At 39.0% G+C, this 10,000-nt stretch overlaps 1 long non-coding RNA gene across 1 annotated transcript; it reads left to right on the top strand.

Moving 5' to 3' along the window:
• Positions 1-1,751: 1,751 nt before the first annotated feature.
• Positions 1,752-3,752, top strand: LOC143017831 (uncharacterized). The gene is made up of 2 exons (XR_012965703.1): positions 1,752-2,138; positions 2,190-3,752. It is a non-coding gene; the product is annotated as an uncharacterized LOC143017831 (long non-coding RNA).
• Positions 3,753-10,000: the final 6,248 nt, after the last annotated feature.

The raw sequence follows: 10,000 nt of genomic DNA, 5'->3' as shown, positions 1-10,000 counted from the left end.
GAACTAAATTCAGTGAAAAATCAACTAACAAAATTAGGATACCCGCCGTGGTTTTTACAAAAAGCTCTTAGCAAGGCCAAAATTAGTTTTCACAAAACAGATTCCCATTCCGCCATGAATCATCATTGGGATAATAGAAGCATAAAATTGCCTTTTAACAAATCAATCCATGAATTGTCTCACATGTTACCAAAGGAAAAGGTAAATTTTATCTTCCATTATCCTAATAATTTGTTCAGTAAAGTTGTCAATATACATCATAGATCCAAGAGTAATACAACTCCTGGAGTTTATAAATTACCTTGTTTAGATTGCAATGATGTATATTGGGGACAGACGGGTCGAGATCTCAATACCAGGGTTAAGGAGCACAAAGAACTCTGTTAAATACGGACAGGAAAATTCCGCAGTATTTCAGCACGTCGCCAATAAAAACCACCGAATAAATTGGGACGATGCTGAAATAATTTATAAATCCAAATGTAGTTTCAGAAGAAAAATAGTAGAATCCTCCTTAATAAATAATTTCCCAAATTATAACATTTCCCATGGTCAATGGTCACCAGACTGTATTTCTTCTTTTGCCATAAATAAAATGTTACCATCAACATTAGCGGTGGACAAAAATCACCAAGGCCCATGCAACGCCGGTCATGTGACCTGAGCTACCAAGATGCGAGCATGCGTGCCGGGCGTGTTGACCTGAGCCTCGTCCCCTCATGCTACCTCACTGCTTTACTATAAATACACATTGTTCTGTACTTTGTAACTCATATCTGCCGAAGAGGATCACAGTAAGTGATCGAAATATACAGATCTCTATATCTTCGCTTATTCTTCTCCGAAAGTGGGTCATCAGTATTATATATATATATATATATGTGTGTGTGTGTGTGTGTGTGTGTGTGTGTGTGTGTGTGTGTGTGTGTGTGTGTGTGTGTGTGTGTGCGTGTGTGTGTGTGCGCGCGTGTGTGTGTACTAACTCTGAAATAATATATACGATATATCACATGCCTGACACGTGATCCACATACATGCAAGAAGCTGTCGGCAGGCACTGGCCCCTTGCAATACCTCCAGTCTTGCTGACACATACACATTACAAAATCGCCAAGAACTTGAGTCAGCGTGACGTCACTATCGCGGGACCCTTCCAATTAACGCCACAAGTCTCTCGCTAGACAGATCATTAATCATTCCTATATAACCACCAAACTACACAATCATAACTATAATCCATACACCACGTGAGGATACATTCACTAATACTAACTAGATTCATTGCACTACAACTAACTCACTAATATTAATGTATAAATGCCAGATATAACCTCTAAGTGTAACCCCTATACATATATACAAATATAGGCATATCTATATATATATATATATATATATATATATATATATATATATATATATATATATATATATGTCGCGCTCCTTGTTTACGACTAAATATAAATATATAGATAGGTAGGTGGTAGCTGGCCAAGATAGTTTAGATCACAAGGAACACGAACAAACTTTATACATATAGTTTTTTACTTCACATTTGGTGGTGAATGAGACTAGTGTTTCTCAAATATGTGACTTTTATTATTGGTATTATTACTTCAGAGTCAAAATAATGACTGTGCTGTGTACGGGTGTGCGGGTGTGGGAGGCTGGACTTAATTAATAGACACCGACCTTGTATAAATCCTGGTTGCAGTTCCAACTGTAACCTCTGATCAAATGAACGAATCACTTATACTTAGCTTTAGGCTAGATTGATATATAATAGTTAGAGCTCTGACAACTTTGACTGAATACTTTTGAGTGTCCGAGCAGACTGAACTTGACTTAGATGTTGGCTAGGAAGAAAGCTCTTAATGATATAAGCTCCTCCTACAACTAATTTTGATTTGCTAAAAATCTCTCTGTATGGGAGAAATGGCCAATGGGGACACGTGGGAAACATACGCCTCTTCTAAGTTCCCGCCTTCCCTTAAACAAGGGTCAATTCATACGGGGGGTCAAGAGGTCACGAAATACATTACAGAAAGGACGACCTCACGAGACAGAAAGTGTTATGGGCTGATAAGGTACCCAGCGCGCGACGCGATGACGAAAACTAGTATCACTAGTATCACTAGGTACCCAGCGCGCGACGCGATGACGAAAACTAGTATCACTAGTATCACTAGGTACCCAGCGCGCGACGCGATGACGAAAACTAGTATCACTAGTATCACTGTCTAGTGGTGATGATGCCGTCGTCAAACCAATCACCACATAGCCCCCCTCCGAAGAAGCGTGTGTCCCCACACGCCACGACCAATGTCACAGCCTTAAACGACCCAGCACACTCCAACACAAAACAAGACTGATGAGGAGGGAAAAAACTCTAGGGGCCTCGAACTCAGAGAGATAGAAGTCCACACAGTGGAAATCAACCGGCCATGAGAACGATGGGCCCAGAGTGTAAAAAACCTCCGTAAATATATATATATCTATATATATATAAACAGCTTTGACACAATAAAATGTGTTTAAAAATATTTTTATAATTTTTTAAAATAATTAATGCAGGTGTAATTCTTGATGATATGGAAGATGCATCCACGAGGCGACAAAGATAGGGCCTCAATGTGATCCAATTATCCCTGAGGCAACAAAGACAGGGCCTCAGTTGTGGTCCAATGCAGAATATCGTGGGTGCTTTCCCACAAACCGGGCGATAGGCCAAAGGAGAATAGCGTGGGTGCTCTCCCACAAACCGGGCGATAGGCCAAAGGAGAATAGCGTGGGTGCTCTCCCACAAACCGGGCGATAGGCCAAAGGAGAATAGCGTGGGTGCTCTCCCACAAACCGGGCGATAGGCCAAAGGAGAATAGCGTGGGTGCTCTCCCACAAACCGGGCGACTCGGGTCAAAGGTGATGACAAGTCCGCTGCAGAGTTGTCTCAGCACCTGGCCAAATCCTATGGGACCGGTCCAATGCGTATCTGCAAAACAGTCTTAGAGGCAGCACAATTGTCCAAACAATCGTTGTGGATACAACGATGTGTAATGTGTCTGTCCGTCTTAGGACGTGAGGGATGATGAAGAATAATATCGCGGCATACAGGTCCAAGTCCAACAATGTCACTCCCAACACCCTAGTCATTTGTGACTGATCAGATTTGTTTCAATCAACTGGCATACTCATCCCTTATAACAGGTTAACGGTGTCCTTAAGAATTCAATCGCGGCGGTGTGAGCGAAGATTTAAGTCAGATGGGGCTTCGCATCTCATTTAATATGTTCCTTGTTAATATTGTTCTTGAATTAGAATCATTTATTTTGTGTAATGCTCGCAATATTTGAGCAGAAACACGGTATTCATATAACACGCGGATTTTGTATCATGTGTCAATGGTTATACGGCACCTTGACATGAGACAAATAGTTTTGCAAATATTGTCTTGGGTTTGGCAACAGCAAGACGTAGACCTTGAACCAATTTATTCAAGTTAAACCATGGTCTCGAAGTGTAGGCAGAATCCAAATTATGACACTGGTATAACGTAATGACATATGCAGAAATCTCTGGTATAATAATTGACATATGTTCATCACTCACGGTCACGGCTGACATATGCAGAAAATTAAGATAATCTGTTTATTCCAATTTTATGTAATGTAGACATAGCTCTTCAATATTTGGCTAATAGGTTCCAGTATTAATCCTGTAAGTCAGAGTGATAATGATGTTAGACATACAGTGCACCGCTTCACAATTCGTTTATATCGGAAATCATATAGGTGAACACGGAAACTACTTAAGTGAAACATTTCAGTTCATCCATAGCCGAAAGAGAGGGCAGGCAATGTGCAAGAAGAACCTGATTCCTTTAGATGCAATAAATCTGTACTATTAGCATTAATGCTAATTATATGTACAACATCATCCAATACATCAACGTCCTCATCTCTGGAACTTTACATTATTTCCGCGAAAGCACCGCTTAATATCCTCATTTTTAATGGGAGCTCAGTTTTCCATTCCTTTCTATGGGTCCAAACATGGATTATGTATTCATATTTTACACATATGATTTTTAAGGCAACAGTGTGGCCTGTTTTTCACAAGTCCGAGACAGTGCATCAGAAATGCGCATGTACACAACCCGGTACGCACTCCACTGACATGCATAGATTTATTGCTGACCGTAACTGCCGTTGTGGTATAGAAATCAGTCACCGACGGTTGTCATTAGGACACAAGCAATTTAATTTGCCACTGACATCTGTACAAGATGTTTCTTGTATTTCGCGTGCGCCTGGTTCATATAATATCCTTTAACAGGAACAGTAACTGTCCAGCTTTTGAGGGAATGTCTGTCTCAATAGCTGTTGAAATATAGAAAACCGTAATGTAACGGAGAACTCAAATTTTTTGTATAATCGCGCAAATCCCAATCACAGGACAACTTTTTGTCCTCCTTATATAGTCACGGGGCTTTAATTTACCGAGGATTTAATGTCAACCTCGTTTAAATCTTAGCACGCGAGAATTCCTCTCACAGATGGAGTTATAGAATTTCACTTATATTGTTCCTTTTAACATATTGGACGTTCATTTACAGAGGTTTAACTCAAACTCGCGGGATTTAAATATTCCACGGCATAACTTTAATTCTTGGGATTTTTATATATTGAAGAGTGATTTCATTTTTACTATTTTATGTCATGAAGGGCTGTCTCCATTGAGGGAATGATGCTTCCTCACTAAATTGTATCATGCATAATTTCGATGAGGGAAAGTTTCAACCTCAAAACCTCATTTACCGAGGGATCATTGTGTTTCACACAGTTTTTTGTCTGATCTCATATACCAAGGGAATTTCTCATCCTTGAAACATGTACAACCGCGCATACCTCAGGTACCGATATACCAAGGGAATTTTTCATCCTTGAAACATGTACAACCGCGCATGCCATTTAATTTTTCTGGCGGGACTTACATTTTCCTCAAGGAAGGTATAACCTTGACCGCGCAAATCCTTTTTTAAAATAAATTTCATTTCCATGCGGGACTTACAATTTCCTCAAGGAAGGTATAACCTTGACCGCGCAAACCCCTTTTTTAAGATTCATTTATTTTTTTCTGGCGGGACTTACAATTTACTCAAGGAAGGTATAACCTTGAACACGACCGCGCAAATCCTTTTTTAAAATAAATTTTATTTCCATGCGGGACTTACAATTTCCTCAAGGAAGGTATAACCTTGACCGCGCAAATCCTTTTTTAAAATAAATTTTATTTCCATGCGGGACTTACAATTTCCTCAAGGAAGGTATAACCTTGACCGCGCAAACCCTTTTTTTTTTTTTAATTAATTTAATTTTTCAGGCGGGACTTACAATTTGCATCAAGGAAAGGCATAAACCTTGGACACGACCGCACGTTTTCCTTTTTTAGAAATCATTTCATTTTCTGGCGGGACTTACATTTGCATCAAGGAAAGGCATAAACCTTGGACACGACCGCACGTAACCTTTTTTGAATTCATTTAATAACGGGACTTTCTATTTGTTGTATCTCCTTTTTTCCTAGGCAAAGGTATAACCTGCATCATAGATTTTTGTATCTCCTTTTTTCCTAGGTAAAGGTATAACCTGCAACATAAAAAAATCTGTATCTCCTTTTTTCCTAGGTAAAGGTATAACCTGGACACGACCGCGCTTTTCGTACCTCCTTTTTTCCTAGGAAAAGGTATAACCTGGACATCGTTTTTCGTATTTCCTTTTTTCCTAGGTAAAGGTATAACCTGCAACATAGATTTTTTGTAGTTCCTTTTTTCCTAGGTAAAGGTATAACCTGGACACGACCGCGCTTTTCGTACCTCCTTTTTTCCTAGGAAAAGGTATAACCTGAAACATCGTTTTTTCGTATTTCCTTTTTTCCTAGGTAAAGGTATAACCTGGAACATCGGTTTACAAAAATAGTTTCCAAAATATTTTCTGATTATTTTTCCAATTTTAGATCGCGACACATGTGCTTTCAAACCGAGGTAATTTCCTTCCTCTATTCGTTTTCAAACCGAGGTAATTTTCTTCCTCTATATACGAGTATACATCTCAAACCGAGGTTATTTTTTTCCTGTACGTTTTTTTTTTCAAGCCGAGGTAATTTTCTTCCTCAATATATATTTCAAACTGAGGTTATTTTCTTCCTCTATGTATTTTTCAAACCGAGGTAATTTTCTTCCTCAATATATATTTTAAACCGAGAGGGAACCGACTTCCTCCGTGATTTCATAATACTCGTTTAATGCCATTGAACCTTGGTTACAATGGTTTGTGTTTTTGCCCGCTAATACATGCAGTAGCTGTTAATACATTCAATAGCCCGCTAATATCTTCATAGCCCGCAAATACATCAGCCCGCTAATACATACAGTAGCCCGCACATACATTCAATAGAGAGGGAAACGACATCCTCACTGGTTTCTTATTTCTGCCCGCAAATTCTTTCGATTTTTTTTTTTTCTTTCGTTTCATCTCGATATTTTTCGTAGACTTTTTCCGATATTGCCGCATGTGAAACGTAAGGGTACAGATATCCTCATAGGTTTCAATGTTGCCCGCTTATAATAGATATCCTCATAGGTTTCAATGTTGCCCGCTAATAATAGATATCCTCAAAGGTTTCAATGTTGCCCGCTTATAATAGATATCTTCATAGGTTTCAATGTTGCCCGCTTATAATAGATATCCTCATAGGTTTCATTCAACATTGCCCGCTTATAATTTCGAAACCTTAAGGGAATCGCCAAAAATTTCTTACATCAATTTTTTTCTTTGACACCCTGTTTTTAGGGGAGTACGCCAGGTATATAGATTTTTCATGTCACAAAGCACACTTTTTTAAATAACAAGCACCCGGACCTGGCTTCGCCAGGTGTGCTTGGACTACGCGCCCTGCCCTACGGGCAGTTTTAATGTACCAAAATGGGAAAATAAAAGAGTAACAATAAATTCCATAATTTTATTTAGACCTACTACGAAGTAGTCGTCAAAGTCTCCCGACGTCAAATTCTCCCGTCGTGTCTCTCTCTCTCTCTCTCTCTCTCTCTCTCTCTCTCTCTCTCTCTCTCTCTCTCTCTCTCTCTCTCTCTCTCTCTCTCTCTCTCTCTCTCTCTCTCTCTCTCTCTCTCTCTCTCTCTCTCTCTCTCTCTCTCTCTCTCTCTCTTTCTCTCTCTCTCTCTTTCTTTCTCGTTAGGTCAATCATAAAGGCAATACATTTTTTTAATCGTTTATGTTATGTCACATAGGACCCGCGGAAATTCCACGGTTATTCAACTTTGAAGTATTACGAAGGAGTCTTCAAAATCTCCTAAAGGAGCCTTCAGTCTCCAAAAGGAGTCGTCAAAGTCTCCCGACGTTGTCAAATTCTCTCGCTCTTTCTCTCTCTCTCTCTCTCTCTCTCTCTCTCTCTCTCTCTCTCTCTCTCTTTCTCTCTCTCTCTTTCTTTCTCTCTCTCCTTCTCTTTTTCGTTAGGTCAATCATAAAGGCAATAAAGATTTTTGAATCGTTTATGTCATGTCACAATAAACATTTATAGACGTTTGATTATATTCATGTAACCTATGATTAAACTTGTATAGATGTTTGAATACTGTTTATTTATTTGTGTATTTATTTATTTATCTCCTTATTTTCGTAAAGTTCTTTTAGTAGCTCAGAAAGCAACGCGACATAACGTCACACGTTAAGCTTTGAATAAATGGAAATTCCACGGGATTTACGAAGGAGTCTTCAAAATCTCCCGAAGGAGTCTTCAGTCTCCAAAAGGAGTCGTCAAAGTCTACTGATGTTGTCGTCAAATTCTCCCCTCGTCTCTCTCTCTGTTTCTCTTTCTCGTTAGGTCAATCATAAAGGCAATAAAATTTCGGAAGGTGGTCAAAAAAACGCCAGGAAATTTTCAAAACTGAAAAACTTTATTTTTTTGTGTATATAGATTCTCTTGGCAATATTTCGTAAAGATTCTCTTAGCAATATTTCGTAAAGATTCTCTTGGTAATATCTCGTAGAGATTCTCTTGTTAACATTTGGTAAAGATTCTCTTGGCAATATTTCGTAAATATTTTCTCATTAATATATCGTAAAGATTCTTTTGTCAGAATTCCGTAAAGATTCTCTTTTTCTTGTTAGCACCACTTTCTTTTTCCATGTTAATATTATTAACGTGTCCCCGGGAGTTAGTGTTTCCGGTGATGACTCATTTCCGGGTTGGGCCTTGCGTAGGAGGTTGGAAGGTTTAGAGAGAAATATTTTTTTATGTATACACCCATGTTGTTGTGTATACTACGCGCCCTGCCCTACGGGCAGTTTCAATGTACCAAAATGGGAAAATAAAAGAGTAACAATAAATTCCATAATTCTATTTAGACCTACTACAAAGTAGTCGTCAAAGTCTCCCGACGTCAAATTCTCCCGTCGTGTCTCTCTCTCTCTCTCTCTCTCTCTCTCTCTCTCTCTCTCTCTCTCTTTCTCTCTCTCTCTCTCTCTTTCTTTCTCGTTAGGTCAATCATAAAGGCAATACATTTTTTTAATCGTTTATGTTATGTCACATAGGACCCGCGGAAATTCCACGGTTATTCAACTTTGAAGTATTACGAAGGAGTCTTCAAAATCTCCTAAAGGAGCCTTCAGTCTCCAAAAGGAGTCGTCAAAGTCGTCAAGGCCCACCGGCTACGCCGGGGGCCTTGGCCTGCGGCGCTGCGCCTTAGGCGCGGGCGCTGCGCGCCTTGGGCTACGCCCCTTTATTGGAAAATAAAGAGTTCTTCTTCGAGTTCTTCTTCGAGTTCTTCGAGTTCTTCTTCGAGTTCTTTTTCGAGTTCTTCGAGTTCTTCGAGTTCTTCGAATTCTTCTTCGAGTTCTTCGAGTTCTTCTTCGAGTTCTTCTTCGAGTTCTTCTTCGAGTTCTTCGAGTTCTTCTTCGAGTTCTTCGAGTTCTTCTTCTTCGAGTTCTCCTTCTTCTTCGAGTTCTTCTTCTTCGAGTTCTTCTTCGAGTTCTTCTCTTTCGAGTTCTTCTTTTTCGAGTTCTTCGAGTTCTTCTTTTTCGAGTTCTTCGAGTTCTTCTTTTTCGAGTTCTTCGAGTTCTTCGAGTTCTTCTTCTTCGAGTTTTTCGATTTCTTCTTCGAGTTCTACTTCTTCTTCTTCGAGTTCTTCGAGTTCTTCTTCTTCCTCTTCTTCGAGTTCTTTGAGTTCTTCTTCTTCTTCTTCTTCTTCTTCTTCTTCTTCTTCTTCTTCTTCGAGTTCTTCCTCTTCTTCTTCGATTTCTTCGAGTTCTTCTTCTTCTTCGAGTTCTTCTTCTTCACCGTAGTTGGCGGTGTAACCGATTTACCACCAAACGCGAAGGGTGTGACCGAATTACCACCGGACGGCGTAAGCAACCATTAATTTTTTTTATATTAGAAGATACACCCATGTTGTTGTGTATAGTAACCGTATAAATCGTTTTCTTCCAGACCGTCCCCGCGCCAGATCACTGTTAAAACACTCACCCCGGTCCATGACCCCCCTGTTACCTTTTGTTCGGGTCACGCACTTTCGTTCAAAAATTTTAGTTTTGACCATTTCCATTTTTATTTAATTAGATATAGATTCTCTTGGCAATATTTCGTAAAGATTCTCTTAGCAATATTTTGTAAAGATTTTCTTGGTAATATTTCGTAAAGATTCTCTTGTTAACATTTGGTAAAGATTCTCTTGGCAATATTTCGTAAATATTTTCTCATTAATATTTCGTAAAGATTCTTTTGTCAGAATTCCGTAATTCCGTTTTTATGTATATAGATTCTCTTGGCAATATTTCGTAAAGATTCTCTTAGCAATATTTCGTAAAGATTCTCTTGGTAATATTTCGTAAAGATTCTCTTGTTAACATTTGGGAAAGATTCTCTTGGCAATATTTCGTAAATATTTTCTCATTAATATATCGTAAAGATTCTTTTGTCAGAATTCCGT

This window comes from Oratosquilla oratoria, chromosome 33, assembly GCF_046742065.1.
Source record: "Oratosquilla oratoria isolate Oo_2021 chromosome 33, ASM4674206v1, whole genome shotgun sequence".
Taxonomy (NCBI): domain Eukaryota; kingdom Metazoa; phylum Arthropoda; class Malacostraca; order Stomatopoda; family Squillidae; genus Oratosquilla; species Oratosquilla oratoria.
Note: the sequence above shows the minus strand (reverse complement) of the source record. Positions and strands in the feature narration are given on the sequence as shown.